The sequence below is a fragment of the Melozone crissalis genome, unplaced genomic scaffold, assembly GCF_028551555.1.
Source record: "Melozone crissalis strain CALT ecotype California unplaced genomic scaffold, PUWL_Pcris_2 ptg000014l_1, whole genome shotgun sequence".
In the NCBI taxonomy this organism is placed as follows: domain Eukaryota; kingdom Metazoa; phylum Chordata; class Aves; order Passeriformes; family Passerellidae; genus Melozone; species Melozone crissalis.
In genome coordinates, this window is record NW_026535792.1 from 4,691,288 (window position 1) to 4,710,279 (window position 18,992).

The 18,992-nt window shown below is 41.4% G+C and overlaps 1 long non-coding RNA gene across 9 annotated transcripts in view; it reads left to right on the forward strand.

Annotated features, from left to right (window-relative positions):
• LOC128934944 (uncharacterized) overlaps window positions 1-18,992 on the forward strand; it is a 36,411-nt gene that overhangs the window by 8,250 nt on the left and 9,169 nt on the right. For 3 of the 9 annotated variants that reach the window (XR_008482905.1, XR_008482901.1, XR_008482907.1), the window contains exons 2-7: window positions 2,062-2,109; window positions 8,369-8,617; window positions 10,393-10,737; window positions 13,438-13,705; window positions 17,129-17,940; window positions 18,455-18,725. This is a non-coding gene — a long non-coding RNA (uncharacterized LOC128934944). Of the gene's footprint in view, window positions 1-2,061; window positions 2,110-5,779; window positions 6,258-8,368; window positions 8,618-10,392; window positions 10,738-13,437; window positions 13,706-17,128; window positions 17,941-18,454; window positions 18,726-18,992 lie in introns of those variants that run through there. The other 6 variants (XR_008482904.1, XR_008482909.1, XR_008482908.1 and 3 more) reach the window with 6 other exon arrangements.

Sequence of the window (18,992 nt, forward strand, 5' to 3'; positions counted from 1 at the left end):
GGGTTTCAATCCTTCTCCTACAAGTTTGTCCTCCCCTCTCCTTCCCGCCCCCCTCCCTCCCCACAAGCAAATGTGGTGAGTAAAATGGATTTTAGCGTTTAACCACCTCATTTTATCCACATAATGACAAGGCTCGTAATATGTAATCTACAGATTACTGCCATTCGAGGGTGACCACAAGTGGCATAGGAAAAAAAAAATTTAAAAAAACAAAAAAAATTCAGCATTTCTGCAAATGACAAAATGGCGAAAAGCAGCCCTTGCTTTAAGTATTGAAGCTGGGGAGTTGCTGCTGCAGGATTTTATCGGCTGTAGGGAGCAATTTAGCCGTGGCTCAGGTACAGCCCTGGGGTGTCTCGGCGGATTAAAGAAAACTTTGCTGGAGACAAGCAAATATCTGAGTGCCAAAGGGCAGAAAGCTGGGACTAGGGCAGGGCTCTGCCATGCCACATTGAAATACGTTCTGGGGGGATGCTCGGGATTATGAATATTATTTTTTTGCCTCGAATCCGTGATGTTTGGCCCGTGTTCACATGCTGCCTTCTCCCCGCGTATTTTTCTTCAGCAGAAAATAGGATGCGACTGCAGACAACTAAGCCAAAGCAGCGAGAGAAAGTTTGTGCCGCACTTTAAATGATGCTGATTGCTGGGAGGGAGGAAAGGCATCTCAAGCTAGGAACCGAGGAGTAAAACTGATGTGAAAACAGCTTTTCACTTCTCCTCCAAGTGCTAATTTTGCTACTGTAAACAAACACTGAAGTTAGAAACAGCTGCAAATAGCCAGCCGGGCACCCAGGGCTCAGGGACCGGAGGGGGGTGACTTTTGTTCATCTCTGGGGTTGAATTTTCCCCCAGCTTTGCTTTTTTTTGACCCCGAAATCAGGGGCTGGTGGTGATTTCAGCTGTGGAGAAGGGACAGAAAGTTGGGCACACTAGGAGCGTTTCAGTCGAGCCTAAGGAGCGCAGGCAGCTCGGCTGGATCTGTAATGCAACAGGAAACCTCGGGACAGACCCAGCCTAATTAACAGTTTTCCATAGCTGAAGCGATTTTTAAGAATCCCAGCGGATTAGCCCAATATGTTCAGGTGTGAGGCTACGAGGGCCTATAACTCCTTTCACTATAATCTTATAACCTCCTTACCTAATTCCTTAGATTGCAGATAGGAAGAGTCTGACCCTGGAGGTCGTAAAGAGCTGGGTTTCATTAACCCTTCCCTGCCCGGCGCGGCTCCAAGGTTAACTGCGCGGGGCTGTGAGCGAGGGAGGGCGGCCGGGAGAAAGGGATTTGCGAGAGGGGTCGATCCGCCGGGAGGGCAAAGCTTAAAATGATTTCTGCTCCCTTCATTCTCTCCCTTCAGCCAAAGGAAATATGGAAATAGGGAACTTTTCTCTTTCCTATGCATCCGGAGGCGTATAAATATATAAATATATGGATATTTGTGAGACAATTCATCCCCTTCACACCATTTCAATATTATTTATTATTTAAATTTTTTTTTTCCCCTAAACGTGGAGGGAATGAAACATTCTAGAACCATCAGCAAAAAGCAAAGCAATCTCCATCTTTAGGACCAGCACCAATCTCTTGAGCTTCTTGTCCACAGTAGAGCTGTAATCTTTAAAGGGAAAAAAAAAAATCTAGAAAAGCTTCTGAGACTATATTTGCCTGGGAACACACCTGGTTTATATTTTAATAGGTAGTTACATTGTATTGATTCAGGGTACATCATTGATGTTGAAAGTTAATAACTCTCAAATTATATCTATCTGCCTACATACATAATTGCATACACAGTGTAACACTGGAGGAATTTGCATTTTGCAGCACATTCTTTGTTCTTAAATCTTTTAACACACAGAGTTGTTCCTTTGAAGAAAATGTTATTGAACCACATGTTTAAGGAAAAGATGCTTCTAAACTATATGTTTAAGCAATGAAATTGTTGAGTGAAATACAGATTTCTTTGTATCTCACACAAACCTTGCCACACGCCAATCTTAACCTACACATCGAACTGCCTTTTTTTTTCTTTTTCTTTTTTTTTTTTCCTCCCCTCCCAGTTAGAAGGCAGAAATATGTGAACTGCTGAGAGAGGTGGGTACTTTTTGGTAAGTATGTTTAGATATGATCTTCAGATACATTTATTGTACTTTGAAATTCTTGGGATACTAATTGAGCTAGCAAACAATATCCCAGCTGAGTGTCTCAGCTTCTTCCCTATTTAACAGGCTTTAATGTAGAAGTATATTGTAGCCATCCTTCTACTAAACAATGTAGCTGAGGAGTCAGCAAAAAATGAAAAAAACATGTTAAAACCAAATTATAATTGCTGCCTTATATCTGACTCTTCTTCCTTTCCGCAGTCCTAATGAACTCTTTAAAGTTTTATTTATTTATTTTTTTATTTCTGACTGACAGATCAAAAATAATTAGCAGAATCAGAAGCAGCCGGGAAGCTTGAAATAATGTGTCTAAATATTTCATATTGCTACTTATAATACCAGCCCTTCAGCTGTAAAAAGGAACCATTCCCTATTTATTCTGTGGTGGTTTATAAATACAGAAGGATAGATTCTTTTTTTTTTCCCAGGCCCTGTCTCAACGATGCCATAAATAGAGATTGAGCTATCAGGAGGGAAGAAAAAAAAAAAAAAAAGAGAAAGAATAAAATAAAAGCAAAACCCTGGACAGGAATAGAGACAGACAGATAAATGTATAACTGCATCTGAACAATGTTACGTAGCGCATCAGGAGTTGGTAAAAAAAAATTAAATCTATCGCATATTTATAACCTCATAATTAAAATACATTCTTATCTCTCTCCTCTGAAAGGTTGCAGCTTTCTTGGAAGTATTTTGAGTGCATATTTTAAACTCCATGTCTCGAACTGAATTAAGATGAGCTGTTTTGCCCAAGAGTAAAACCTTTGTTTACAATTTAATATTTAACTTTCAGCTGCCTACCCATCGCCATATCATTTTCTTTAGATTTTACCTCTTTACAGTCGCAGGCTTTATTTGAAATGATGTTAGCTCATATCAAATCCTAATTTCTTATCATAAGGAAATGAGTCTATATAATCCAAAACAGTCTCCCTGGTCTGATCGAGGTAAATTGGATGAGAATCTTTCACATTCAAGGGGTTAAAGTTAAACCGAAAACTTTAAAGCAAAGAGATACCAGCAAACAGTGAAAAATGGTACATCTGCTCTCTCTTGACAAGCTTGCATTATATCACATGTAAGGAAGCCCAAATTTTTGAATCTGAGACCAGTTTTAGTTTTTAATAGGAAATAATTACATGGAACTTTATTTCCAGAGAGAATGTCCCTTCCAGCTACAGTGTTTTGCTTTGATCTAAGTATTAACTGGTAATAAAATAACCATATTTTGGATCCTAAGCATATTGATGCTTAGAGGAATGTTATGCTTTCAATCAAATTTTAACTTTAGATTATCCGAAGGTATTCATCCTTCTTTTGTCAGAAACCAATTTGCTCTCTTACTCCTACAGCTACTCACATGTGGTGTGGTACACTTTGTTATTTTATAGTGGAATTTGCACTATTGAGGTGGAAAACTTTTAGGTGGAATGAGATCATGTTCCAGCCTGGCAACTTGGGCTGTTTCTCATACAGGTCCCCAGCCCAGCCCTTCTTTACACTTGTGCCCCACCACCATTGCTCACTCTGAGGGCGACCACCGCATCAGGATTTTGTTTTAAATACTCAGATTTTTTAAAATGTATTAATTTACTTTTTTAAACCTGGAGAATCAATCATCTGGACCCATCCTGAACAATTAACCTCCCCTTTATATTAGAGCCCCAAGTGCAGTACTTCATAAAGACATGAAAAGGACATCCCAGTCAGCAGGACCCGAGCCCAGGCTTGTCACAGAGTATAAAAGGAGAGAGAAGGGGAGTTTTTATCTCTTTGCCCCGCCAATTCTTAATAGTTCTAAGTTTCAGTGTGACAATAAAACAGTTTTGATAACATAGCTCATGGGTTTCTCTGCCACATAAAGTTTTCTTAATAATAAAAAAGAAGAAACTTTATCCCTGCTAAATTAAAATAGGGCAGATGTTGGATATGGTTCATATTAGCCAGCCTTTCACCCCTTTGCCCCTGGCACTAAAGTTCTGACTTTTTCTTTCTACTATGTCTGTTTCTAACTGAAAGGTATTATTCCTGCCCTGGCTCTCTTCTTCTATTTATTTTTTCAGTGTCTAAAATTAAACCTATTCATTTAGTAATATACATTCTATTTCACACTGCTAAACCTGGCCAGAGAGGGGAAACGCTTTCCAAAAAAGTGATGCACCACTGACCTTAAAAGAAAACATGAAGCAGGGAAAGCTGTTCTTAAAAGGTTTATTTCTAGAGAATTTTGTAGCTCTGTTGACATTATAGGGATAATGGCTGTATTGCAATGGGCTTTCAAGGCCCAAGAGGTTTATGTTTTCTTCTGACCGTAAGTCTAATAAAATTTTAAAGGTGCACAAAGTCTCATCACTTTAGATATTTAAAACTAGTTTGAAAAATCTCTTGGGAAACATATATTATGGTGGATAGCCCCACTGAGAAAGCAGGGGATAGACAAAAAAATACCCTGAGTCCAAACCCAAATAAACCCCCCCCCCAGTTTTTTTCATGCTAGCTCTATGAAAATCCTGCCTATTAAACTCCCAAGGATAGTACAGCTATTTTCTGCAGGGCTCTGCAGATAGAATTTATTGTCCATTTGGAATGATCAAGTTTAGGCTAATAAAAGGCCCTCTGTAAGCAGAAATGCCCAAGTTGATGTTTGGCAGAGTTTTCAATGGTGGAGTGTATACAGAACGGGGGCTCTGCACTATTTGAAATAACTCCCATCCCAGCGGCTGAAGATGATCTGACACACAAGCAAACCTTAGCAGGCAGTGACTGAAGGTTAATCAGCGCTGCTTTCTGAGCTGGCTGCTTGAAAGCAGGAAAAAGTGAAAGCTGCTTTCTCTAGCCCTTCCCTATGCCAAGGTGCTGCTAACTTTTATGATTTTTTTCCCCCCTTCCTCTTTTACTATCTGTCTTTGTGCCTGAGGGCCAGTGAAAGAACACTGCAGATTCTAGATTGCTTTCAGAGTTTCCCTTTGCTGATGATGGATTACCATGTCAATTTAAACGGCATAGGATTAATTTGTTTCAATGATTTCTCTTTAGGCTGAATGCCAGTCTTTTTTTTTCTATCTCTCTCCTTGCTCTTCAGAAAAAATAATAACAATAATAATATTAAATCCTTAAACCCCCCCAAACACTTTTGAGATCCCATGTTAAAAAGACAATAATAGAAATAGACAAGTTAGGTGTAATGTTGCAACACAGTTGTAGGTTTGAGTGTTTTTATCTCATTCTAAGGGGCTGCAGCATACAGTCAGTCACATTAAAATGAAATTGGATCCAACGTTTATTCAATAAATACTTGTCTTGTAGGTAATCCAGAACAGAGTGCTTTTGACACATAAGGACTTAATTTGTCTTGGATAACAAGTTATTAATATGGCACATTTAAACTTGCCACCTACAATAAGGTCATTTAGATCTATAATACGACTCACGAGAGAACTTCATAAAGCCAGAAACAAAGTTTGAGGCTGCCTCTGCAGCGCGGAGCAGACGCATGGCTCACGGTTTGCTCTTTTCAGAAGAAAGTTCAGAGCAAGTAGGAGCCACCCAAACCCAAATGGTGTGCATCTGCTCCTCTTTGAAAGGCAAAATGTAAATGGAGTAAGGAGGGGAGAGAGAGGGAAAAAAAAAAAAAAAAAAAAGAGGAACCCAAACACACATTTTTGAATGAGTAAGCTTTAAAGCTGTGCTGCGTCTGCTCGCAAACTCATCGCAGCTTTGAAAGTGAAAAAACAACATTTGGTTCAGAGTGGAAATTCGCCTGCATTTGCACCCTACCTCTTCCATGTGCTTCGCAATTTACTCGCTTTTAATAATAAGTGAGGAAGTTGGAACATAATCCACCCATAAATGTTATTGCTGTAATTTGACTGCTCTGTGTTTGTTCATGCATTAGTTGTATATGTAAAGCGAAGTGGGGATGGATGGTGGGGATCCCCGTGCAGCGCGAACAAACAGAGCTCTTTGGGATTTCAACACCCAAACATCCTGCAATTGTTTTCAGTTCTAGTTTCAGACCTGTCCTAACCCTGTGGTGCCTGCAAGAGGTGCATCAGGAGGGGAATATTGTGGGACTGCTGCTCGGGATGTGTTTGGTGAGTGGCAATTCTGTCTCCACGCTGTGTCCCTGAGCTTTGTTATTCTGCTTTTCTGTGCTAAGCTCTTGGCTGCTCTTGCCCTGGCAGATTCTGTCTCTTTAAGTAACTAAATCTCATTTTTAAGCTATTCCTGGGAAAAGGATGTTACACACGAGTAGAAAAATGCAGGCAAGAAAGGCTAATTGAATGAAAAGAGAGAATTAGGTTAAAAATAGAGTACAATCTAGTATCACATTTTCACTAGTGTAACCTGAAATGAAGGTGTCTCCAAGTCCCCAGTGGTGCCAGAGTGTTTAGATGTTGGGCACAGATGGAGACACCTATTGAAATGTGTCTGAAGAAGATTAATAGGACTTGTCAGTGTTGGGAAAGCACTGCTTTGCTGTAAATTTCTACTAGCACAAGATGAATTACCGATGAATGCTCAGTTATCAACCCCATCACTATCATTGGACACTAAATCAAATTGAGCAGTTATCTACAATCAGAAAATTTCTTTTAAAAGTAGGCATACACCTTTAGGCTTAAACTCTTTAATAAGACAATATCCTCGATGGTATGTGTGTGTTCACAATAAGATATGATTAAAAGTTTCTATAGAAAAAGCTTCTGTTCAGAAATGAACTCCAAGTTCAGTGTGAAATCAGGGCTGTCAAACAATAGAAGATACTCAGAAAATGCTGGTTATATAATACAGAGTTTTGATGGGGGTCTGATCCAAAAGGAATTTTCATGCGTGTCATTAGATTTTGGATCCATCCCTATTTATGAGAGTTTTTTTACAATCTCTGCTCTCCCCTTATTTATGGTCATGATAAACACACCCCTTCTCTCTACCTTAAAGACTGAGCATCCAAATCATACATTAATGCAAAACAGCCATCATGACTCAGGATATATGTATAATAATATTACCACCCCCTAACATATTTAGGAAATAACAACTTAATATAATGAACTACGTGATGAAAGAGTCAATGAATAATATTTTAGCTGAGAATATTTCTCTCTCTCCTTTATGAAAGGGGAAACTGTCACGAGCAAAACTACCACAAGCATTTATCAGCCCACTCCTGAGGAATATTACCTGCATTTACCATCTGATGCTGCTGATGACAATGATATTAAATAAGCACTGAAGACTTTTAGTTTCTAGGATTTCTTTCCCTCTCACACAGACACTGCATACTATATCCTAGGAGATTTATCATGGTGTGTTTTCCAAAGTCAATTTTTCCCTTTTTTAAGGGACAAGGGCAGTCATTTGTGTTTCAGGAAGGAGACAGGTACAGAGCCTTTATCTGATCTGCGTCCCCAGCCACCAGCACCTTCTTAATCGACGGCAGACCCCCACTCTGGAGGATCTGGCCCTGTCTGGGTTATTTCTTAGCCAGGGAATGTTTCCTTCCCTTCATCTCCTCATGTCTCACCTGTGATTCACTTTGTTTTTTGAGAAGGGAATAACGCGCTGTTTACCACACAGCCCAGTTTCAAAGCCTTTGTGCGCTTCTCATCTCCAGCCAAAGCTTATTATTTACCACCCTAAAAATCCACCAGGGTAAGGGATAGCAGAAGTTATTTTCCTCGTTTTTACACCCCAATTTTCTCCCAGCAAATGCCCTGCATTAGGAGCAGATCCCACTCAGATGGAAGTTATTAACTTTCAGCAGAACAGGGCGATTTCAGCCAGCCACAGCCTGTGCCCTTCGAACACGGTCGCTTTGCAGCATCCCCGTGTTTATTTTTTTTCTTTGGAGGGCATGATTCTTTAAACATATTTGTTTTACACAGAGCAGCAGTTGAATCCTAACTTTTTTTTTCCCCCCACAAACACGTAAAGGGAATATTAATAGGGAATATTACCAGAGGTGAGTGCAGCATGAAGCTAGTTAGGTTGTAGTAGCTGAGAAATATGAACTAGTGAACATAATCCATAAACTCCATTTGGTTACTATAATACTCCAATCTGTATTTATTACAACCCCACTCTGATGCTTATACAACTGCAATTGCTAGATTTATACACTCTAATGATTTCACAATAGGAAAAACCTGTGTCTTTATCTTTCTTTTCCTGTCCAAAATAACCCCTTCCCCATATACTTCAGGCTTCTCCGGACCTTGTCTGGGTTTAATCACAGGCTTTGGGACAAAATGTGCATTATTAAGAAGTATAAATATTTTCAGAAGCAATCAAAGGGTTGAAAGATTGATTCGGCATGTAGATTGGATTTAATTCGAAGCAGCTTTGTTCTAATGAGGACTACTGGGATACAAAGACGGCAGCCGCTTATGGCCACCAGTTGGGAACTTCCACTCGCTGCAGCAACCTGTCAAGAATTCCAAGGAACTGCCAGGTAGTGAGCAGAGAAATGCTGGGGAGGATGCTGGTCTATTGTTTGCAGCCTCCTTCTGAGGCTGGGTTAGGATTTCATAAGTCTCTGTTTTACCAAAATGACAATTCAGCTTCTTGCTGCCCACAGGGACAAATCCTGCAGTCCCTCGCTTGGGGGAAACCCCTGTGGACTTTGTGGGTGGCTTTGCCTTGAGGGAAAGGTGGCAAAACTTGGCTGAGCCTCAGCTCCAGTCAAGTTTGGGAGTTTTGTAGAAATTTGTCCTGCTCCCAGACCTGGTTGCTTTCACAGTGATTTGTTCCATTTAGTTTTGTTATCTGCTATCTAGATGTGATGGGACCTTTTTGCATAGGGAGGTGTTTATCCCTGGGGAGAATGACAGCTCTATAAGGCTTGGAAGCTCCTGTCCTTGTTGGGTGACCCAGCAATGTCCAACAAAACATTCTTGGGATGTTGCTGAACCAAAGGGGACCCTTGACTGCTTTCCCCTCAGACCTAGGAATCCCCAACAGCAAGATGTGAGTGTGGCCCTGGGGGGTGTCACGTCACAGGTGCTTGGTTTCCCAAATGCCGAGCGTACAGTCAGAATCACAGGACATACAGGATCAAACACGGACCAGTTTCTCTCTCCCCTTAGCCCCCCCTTGCCTACTTTTGTCCATAAAAGCAATAGAACGAGAGAAAGCTTGAATTTTCTGAACTGTTTCACCCATCCACAGCTGGAATTCCAAAGCGAAATGAAAATGCCTTTAAAATCAACCCTACATGGGAGCCTGAGAGAACAAGTTTTCCTTTGTTGTAGGGTATAGTATTATTTGCTGTAGGTTTTTGATATACATTCTAAATTAGGCCTGCAAAGGAATGCTTCATCTTTAATTCATCACTCTCAGCTGAAAGAGATTAGCAATGTCTAGCACGCACCCTTCGTATGGTGCTGACCTCATCAAGTATGGCCTGAAATTAATTAGCCTCATTCATTCCAAATGGAAAAGGATAATGGAGCTGCATTTTAGAGATGACCATCACAAATTGTATGCAGCATATTTAAAATCTTTCCCCCCTCACTCCCCTCCCCATTTAAAAAAAAAAACTATGTAGATTAAAATTCTTTCCAGAACTTGCAATATGTCGGAGTTACCGAGGCATTAGGAGCAGAAACCATTCCGTTTTTATTTGTGGAACTGGGAGCCACATTTTGTATGTGTGGCTGTAAAAGCAGCAAGCCTTTCTTAATGGCAGAACACCTGGAATTAATTTGATATTTCCAGGTGCTCTGGCAAACTGGGACATCAAGCACTTGATGTTTAAACATTCTTCCACTGGCTTGCTTAAATCAATATGAAAGTGGTGTCCCTTTGTCATTCATACATGCAAAGTGCTAGCACAAACTCCAGCTTGGCTTCAGAGTCCTACATCACTCATAATCTAATTAGAAATCAGAGCAGAGCTGAAGCAGCATTCTTTGTGGATTCTTGGGCAGCAAATAGGGATACTTGTCTTTTGTTTCCCTCCTCGATTGCATCGTTCACAAGCTTTCACACCACATCTCTAAAGGTGGTTAGGTGCCTCAAGATGTTGACAGGCATGAAGGACAAGATTATTTAGGTGCCTAACCCGGGTGATTTCAAATGGAATTAAGCAACTGGATGTTACTGGGCTGGGAGGGGGGATGGTGGTGGTGTGGGGATGGGGGGGTGAAAAAAAAAAAGCGGCCAGTGCATATTAAAAGCTCTAATTTGTTGTCCTAAAGTCTAGCAATGTGGGTGATGTTTTTGCAGGGTAAAATTGCCTGCAGGGTACGTTTGCTGGAGCCTGTTAATTCCTCCTGAGGTCAGTGGGTACCGGGTGCTGGGCAGCACAGCCTCTCCTGGCCGGGCACGGTGGGCTCCGGCTGCTTCCCAAGAGACAGGGACAGTGATGAAGAACGTGGGATTTCCCAGAGGAATTTGGAAGATGCCCATGTCTAAGGCAATGGTGAGGATTGGGCCAAAATCCAGCCTTGACTCCTTCATGCAAGTGACCCAGTGCTGACCCATGGCTGCTGATGGATCGCAGTGATGTGGACCTTCCTCCCTCCCTCCTCACTAACCTGCATCAGATCTCCAGGAGCACCTGAGAGTACTGTGAGTAAGAGATACATTTTTTTTTCTCACACAAGCAATTCATTGCAAAACTTCAGATTTTGAAATGACAAGGTCAAAATGGCTCATATCTGCAATGCTGGGGCTTGGGGAACATTCTTGCAGTTCTTATACCCAGGGCTGGAAACACAGGGAAAACATTTTGTGATATGTACTATAATCACCTCATACCCAGAAAAATGGAGAATTAATTATTTCTCTTTTCACACAAACAAACATTTATCTTCCAAAGACTCCATTCATTAAGAACTGCCATTGAATCCAAGATTGAACCTATTGTTATTAATCCTAAATGAATTCAAGTTTGTCTACTATGAACAAAGCTGCTCGCCATCTGATAATCCAAATTTGCTCAGGAAAAAAGAATGAGCAAATGTTAGAAGCAGCAGGTGAAATCATACCACAGTTATTAAGCCTTCTTTCAGGGGAAGCACAGGACAGATTAAATTGTTATGTTAGGCCATGTTGTGAGTCCACGTCAATTTTGTCTGAGATCTTATCTTAGCTCAGAACTGTTTCCTCCTAAATTAAACAATGTTGAAGACATGAGAAGCATATTGACCCAAAGATTCAAAACTTTGGATTCAGCAGACTTCTGATCTTTTGTCCACAGAGTATCAAGTTGTAGAGCTGTGGAATATTAAATAATCATGATTATCTTCAACTTGCCCAAGTTCATTTGTCATGCTGGGACTCTGGCACAGATTCTCCTTGCTGGTTTTTTTTACAGAACCAGGCATTGATGTTGCCTGCTAGCTGGTATAATTTGCCACTGACCTTATAGACTGTGGTCCTATCCTAATATTGAGTCTCATGCACCAACTGTGGGCTGTAATTCCATCTCTGGTGCTCTTCAACTCTCTTTTGCAAACACCATTGTCCAATAAAGCAGCAAGCAAAAATCTTACAATCAAAACAACTGAATTATGCTGGTATACTTCGATCAGCTGTTATCGGGCACAGGCAGTTCTTGAGATTCAGAAATGCAGTGTAATTCACCTGGGATAAGAAATCAAATTTAAAAATGAGCTGAACAGACATTTTTAGGAATACGTAAATTTCTAAGTAAACCAGCTTTTTAATTCCACCTTTTCTCTATTGGAACAAATCAATATTGTCTGCACTTGGAGATGAGTTTCAGCTGTCATAATTAAATACCATCCTGCTTCTTGCGGCACAGCCAAACAAGGATTTTACTCTTGACACAAGAGTTTCCTCAAGCAGGGACAACTCACTTATTACAGTGGATCCACATAGTTCCATCATGTTTTAGAGAACAAATCTCTACCAAAACACACAGCACGATTCAACCCTGGTGTCAGAGCACTGAAGAGATGGAGTAATAGAAGAAATAATATATTTTAAATGCTTTTTAAATACAAACATAATGATGATACATTAAATAATGTGATCTACTCAGCCGGACTTCTAATTATCTACATGCAAACCTCATGTTCGTTCATCACTTTATTCTCTTCAGCTGTGATGCTGGTTTTTGGTAGACACCAACACAGAGCCATAAGTTTGAATGGGAAGGGAAACAAGGACAGTGCAAAGCTGTATATTAACTTAGACAAGTAGGATGTCATTGCCAGCCTGAATTTGTTGATGAAACCAGGCATTAAGCAAGCAAATCTTCGGCCACTGAAGCACAAATTTGCTGACTTTAAGTAATGACATCCAGGAGGTGACACTGGATTTACACCAGCAAGTAGCCATGGACTAATAATGGCCACTCAGCCCTGACAAAATAACGAGACAAAATGGAGATTCACCTCTCCCCTAAAAAGAAAGATTTTGTTTTTCCCTATTCTAGTCTAATTCCAAATCTTCAAGAATCTGGGTTTGATCTTCTTTGAGGATGGGGAAGGACTTTTGTCTCTGAAGAATGGAGCTCATGGAGTCACTTGGTCAATCCCCATTTGCACCCAGCAGAGACCATGGAGGTGTTCAATGGTACAAAAAGGTATCAGCTCCCAATCTAGGGGCTCAGGTTTGTTTCTATTTGTACCAGATACTGGTGATCCATAGTGGTTTCACCTAAATCCCTGGACATTTCAGGTCCACATGCACATGGTGATTTCATGTGCTGGAAACACAACTGTGACCAGGAGCCATCATAGTTCTTTGTCCCAGCTAAACTATTTAGCTCCCCTTCTGCAATGTTTTCTTTCCATACATCCTAATTCTCCCATCCTTTCCCCTAATAACAACATAAATGAGGACTCCACAGGTGTAATTACAGTAATAGTTCTTTTACTGCAAATCCTGGAAGCCTGTAACCTGTAATTCACTTTTTCTGATAGTCTCCTATTCCAACACTAGACATGTTATTTTAAAATGTCTAGGACCTGAAAGCTAAATTTATAGTCATAGATAATAGTAATGGAAACCAAGCATCCTCCTTAGCTCAGACTTTAGAGCTGTGCTATATCTCTTGGCCAATTGTTGCCTTGTTCAACCTAGGAATATCATACCCACCACTCCCACAGTGATTCAAACATCAGAGTTAAACAGAAGGAAGCAAAATACATCTCAATTTGTTTATTTTAAACCATGAACCTATAAAAACTCAAGACATACTAACATGCCATGTCTTTTTTTTGAATTCTGGGGCAATTATTGCTTCTCCCCAGTGAATCTGCCATATTTCTGATAACAGGAGCTACCCTTCTTTTCTAGGGATGAAGCATCACAAGACCATGATTGGAAAGCAGGGGGACCAAGCACTCAAAGGTGGCTGATGCAGCTGGTTCCCTGGCCCTGGGGCCAGCTCTTGGTCATGGCACAAGAGGCCAGAGGTGGGGACTCTTTCTGTCTTGGCTACTCCTCATCAGTGCTTCGAGCTGCAGGAAGCCCTGAGAACCAAGGAAATACAAGTGCACCACCAGGGATTTGCTCCTCTCTACACCTGAAGCACAGCACAAAGTTCCACCCTTTGCTTCTGCAGGTAGGGGCTCAATATAATTTACAGATTTAAGTTTTAGTTAGAAGCAAGGCAATAATCCTAAAATAACTCATGCAAATGGTCACCTTCTCCTAGAACCGACATTGTTTTAGTCATTTTCTCTCCATTTTCTGGGTGAAGCAGCCATGCTGGCACATACCCTACTTGATAGCTGAGAAGAACAAACTGACAAATATTTTTAATATGCTGCAGCTTATCAACATCTCAGTGAATAAAGGGCAAATGAGATTTTCTACTGGTTATTCATAGATCTACATGGAAATGCTGATAATCTGCCATTTAGTCCAGAGACTGGACAGAAATAAATCACCAGATAAAATACAATATTCCTAGTGAAATCCTTCATGGAATGTGTTCTTGTCCCAGACCCCTCCTGGAGCAGGCACAGCAATGCTCCCTGAGACCTGGCAGCCCTTCTAAGTGAGCATATGGTCTGCTCAGCTCTCTCAGTGCTGGTGCAGGGTGAGTAAACACACTGAACTGTCAGAGCAAACAGGGGGCTCTTTAATAGCACGAAATTCTGTGCCTGCTTCAAACTCCATCACTACTCCAGAAATGGATTTCCCCTCTCTGCTGGAGCGTGCACTGTTTGCAGGAAGGGCAGGAAAAAAAAAAATGAGAGAGTTTCCTTGGATGGTGTCTGTGACCATCTCCCATAAAGCTGTGGAAGGGTTTTGGTATGTCAAAAGTTGCATTTTCTGGGGATGCTACATCTCCTTCCCCATTCTTTTGTGATGTCCCCTGATGCATTATAACTTGCTCAGTCATTGGAATAGAAAGAGGGGCCTGAAGGTAAAAACCCCAGTGTTAATCAAGGCTGGCAAAGGGCAGAACATTAGCTGCAGTAATTGTTTTTCTGAGGGAGTCAACAGAGCCGGGCTCGTCGGCGCTGGCAAACAGATCCGGTCCTGCCTCTGTGCTCCTCACACGGGCAGAACATTGCCCTGAAATCACTGCAGCAGGGATCGGGCCAGGAATGAGCAGCTAAGTTGCAAAGCAAATTAATTCCTGCCAAAAAAGTTCAGCTATGCTCAGAAGTATGTAAAGTGTCTGATTTGAGAAGTGTCAAGTAGCATTTGTGACCAATTATCCAAGATGAAGGGGGCAGAGCTATGTTTACATGTACTAATCTTCAGCCAAAGTTTGAAAACTCTAATTCATGGACACGCATCAAATTTCCTTTCCAGGCTTGGCATTTGCCTGTACGCACGCATGCACATTGCTCGGGGATGACAGGAAAACATGATTATGACTTGCAAATAATACAAATAAAAAAAAAGAAAAAGCAAGAAGAGCTGCCATGCAGCAGCAGCGTGGTAATTAAACCTGTACTGTGATATGCAAAAAGAATCATGGACCACTGTATGGGAAAAATAGCTTTATCAGCTGTGCTGAAATGTGATGTGTGGTGTGTCTGTATTGTTATTTTTCCACAACCTGTGAAGCCCTGGGAAATGATCTACACAAAAGAACAAGAAGTAAAAGCTGCCTCTGCCATCTTCTGTTTAATTAACATAGGTATACCAATTTAATGCAATTAATCAAGATAGGAGGGATTAAACAGTAACTCAGCTGACAATGACAGAGTTAGCATTGCTGTGGCAGGAGAAGGGCTGCAAAATGAGACTGGTGACTGGGAACACTGTGAGGAAGAACAAGCTGGCTGCAGTTTTGGGAGTTTTATGCAGATGTATTGAAATTTAGGGGCAGCTGATTTTTCATGTGGCCAAGTGTTTATCTGCCCCTGCCCTTTCCTTTACCCTCTCAGACCTTCCAGGGTAATCCCCAGAGTGGCAACAACTTTTAAAGCGATTCCTCTTTCTTCTAACAGATTCCTGATGCTAAAGGTCTGACCTTAAAATGAGCAGTGCATAGGGCAAGAGTGGGTACTGCAGTGAGCTTCTGGCCTTCAACCCTTCCAAATACAGCTATTTTGGTAACCAGAACACTATATTCACCATGGGTGAGGGAACAGAGCCTTTCAGTGCAGGGCTCCTCAGCACATTAACTCTGTCAGTGCTGGATTCTGGGTCCCTGTGTGAGTTGCCTGTGCCTATTTAAGACCATAAATGCAGATTTGCAGAAGCCTGCAGCATTGTGTAACTTCATGGTTGTGTTTTAGTGCCCAATGCACCCAAAAACTGGACAGAGTCCTGTGGATTTCCATGTGGATCTGGGAAGGACTGTAATCACATGCAGCTGAGAGTGGCTCAGACTTGGATTTCTGGTTGGCAGGAGAGGCACAGCCTGGTTTGCTACAATGCAACTGTCCTCATTAATGTTCCTCAAGCCCTGATGTACTGGGACCGCCATGGTTGGGTCAGAAGATGGCTGAGTTTTCCAGGCTCGTTCTCTTGTCTTCAGAATGTTAAATTGGGTGATAATGAGTAGTAACTGTGTCCTTTTTTATGGTGAAGTTGACACTTGCCTTCTAGTAAACAGACACAGAGATGACCCTCCTCATTTCGCACAGGTCACCAAACAGCCCTGGAATTGTAGGGGTTATTGGCCATTTACCAAACTCTGTTTGACTTGGGTTCATGGGTGAGAGATGAAAGGCTCTATATTGCATTACCAATCCCTGGGGCCAGCCAGTCTCCCTAAAGAAGCATTTCATTTAGCAAGGCAACTGCTGGCCCATGGGAATCCGAGACTTGGGAAAAGGAGGACACAGTTTCAATTGCAAATGTTTCCTCAGGGCAGATGTCTTAAAGCCACACAGAAACTCACTGCTTCAGTGTCACAATAGTTGCTCCAGGACACTTAATGACCAGCAGATTTTCCCCTTTAATTAATCTCCCCTTTTTCCCAAGAAAACATCCGTTGGGTTCCTTGTGGTGTTTCTGCCTCTGCCCTGCTGCTTTGTCCATCTCCCTGGGGCAAGACCATTGCAGCAGTTGTGAACTGTTACCTTTTCCAAGAGCTTCAAAATTGAAACAGATGAAGCAAGGAGCCCTGGTAACACACTTAGAGGTTTTGGGCTCTTGGGAGGAGAAATGAGTACTCCTGAAGTGTCCAAATATTTTCCTTACCCTAGAGCAAAGATGCTGACTGATTTTCTTGGTTATAGTAGAGTGGTCATTGCTGTTGGGGTAGTCCAAGTGATGCATTTTTTACAGATAATGGATGTGGTGATTGATGGCTACAGGAAGAAGAATATTTGATTCAGACCAAGAATTCAACCCAGACTTGTCCTGATTTTCCTATGATCTGAAAATCCAGTGTTGTTCCAAATTCATTAATTCTCTTTCAGTTTCCCCCCTCACTGTTTGTGATGTGAGTCATGAGACATTCAGAAGTTGCATTTGTTGTTTGATAGTTTTACATCATGGTTGTAATAGTGCATCTGCCAAGTCAGCAGGTCCTTCTCTGTGTTTGTTTATTTGTTTACCACTCTATTTCCAGCAAGTTCTTGTTACCCAATTCCTGCTGACAACAGAGGAAGATCTCAAGTCAGCTCAGAAAATGAACGACTAGAAGGTAAGTGAAAGGAATAGTAAATACAGGCCATTCATGTAACAGGATCCGATTCATTTTTATGTCAGGGAGATTTTTTAAATGGGACTTCTCCCAGTGGAGAGCTCTCAGTGCTCAAGGCCTGTTTCACTAAAAAGACAATACATAATTATTCTGGGCTTATTATTATTTTTTATCACTCTTTTTCCAGTTGCAGGGAGTGAGGGCAGAGATGAGATCAGGACCCAGTTTATTGTGCAGCTCACGGGGCTGCAGGACCCTGTGGAGGTAAATGCACCCAGGCTGAAGGTTCAGGTGACAGGTCTGAGATGGGAGAATCCATCAAAACCCAGCAAAAATGGGGACTCAGCCTCCTGAGCTCCTCAGTCCTGGGCTCCTGCTGCTTGTTGCTTTCAGCATCTTTTCCCTTCACACTTATTTTGAATCACCGAAATGATGAATAGAAAAAATGTCATGTCGTTTGAAGCACTCTTTATCGTATTTATAGAAAACAGATTATCTGTTCTCTGAGGATAGTGGAAACCGAGTATGATGAGCTCATCTGGAGAAAATGTAGGTTGGGTGTGACAGAGAAACTTGTGTTTTATACCTCAGTGACATCTTAATTTCTGGTTTTGGTATGACAGACTCAGTGATACTGAACCATGCTGGTTCCTGCTTTCGGGCTGGGGTCACAAGTTTGACTTGGAAGAAGGAACTTCCATGCAGAGATGCGACTGCAGTGTGAATACTGTGCCAGGGTAAGAGAAATTTTGTTTAATTCGGGGTGAATACAATATGTAAAGTCCATACAAAGTCTGTTGTTCATCCCAGCCTAGTTAAACTACATTTGACCACTACTTGTTCAACCCAGTAAAGTGTACCTGGGTACCACAGCAACACCTACTCTATTTATATATTAATATTATTTTGCCAGGTCAGCCCTTTAGGATTTAGCATTTAATTCACACACGATTCTATAACACATGCCCAGTTGTGTTCTCTCTCTACTTCCCGATGATTTGGGTGATTTTCTGTGGCCAATTTATATTTTAATTAGTTGTAACGCTTCTTTACTTTCTAATTTGAACAACTGAGACTTAAAAAAAAAAAGAAAAAAAGCTAAAAAATAATTCTCAAAGTCCGAATGAATACTCATAATTTTCTGTTCAGTACTTGCAGGTCCTGGGTTATTTTAGGTGATATTTTCATGTTGACTGCTCTGTGTTAGCTCTGCTCAGACAGAATGCAGTGACAGTGGATTATGTGTTATAGTTTTCTTTACAGATGAAACCTGGAGTGTCCTAAAATCCAGAAACTACTCAATAGTAGCAACTTCCACACCCCTACGTGCTCCTGCCATTGCTTTGAACCTGTTTATTTATTCATTTGGGCTCTAAGCACTCGGATGCATTCCTTCTTGCTGCAACAGCAGGGGTACAGGAAGGGGTGTTTGAAGCCACGCAGTCAATTCCACCCTGGATTTCAGGAGGAGTTATTCTTGTCTCAGGGATGACGCATTCAAATATCCCTCTACGGATTCCAGGTGAGTTAGTCACATTTAGATGCTTCCAAGCAATACACGGAAAGGTGGTGAGAAAATGATGAGTCTCTGCCTAGTCACAAAAAGTAAAAAAGCTCAGAAAAGTAGATCTGAGCAAATTATATGTGCTAGCCCTCAAAATATTCTAAAAAGACCTGGGGCCAAGGGGCTTTTGTCTTAAAAACAGTAGGGATGCAGAGTATTTACTTTACTGACTGACCCATCAGCTGCTCTCTGTCCCCAGGAACAGTTCAGGAAATAACTGGAAGT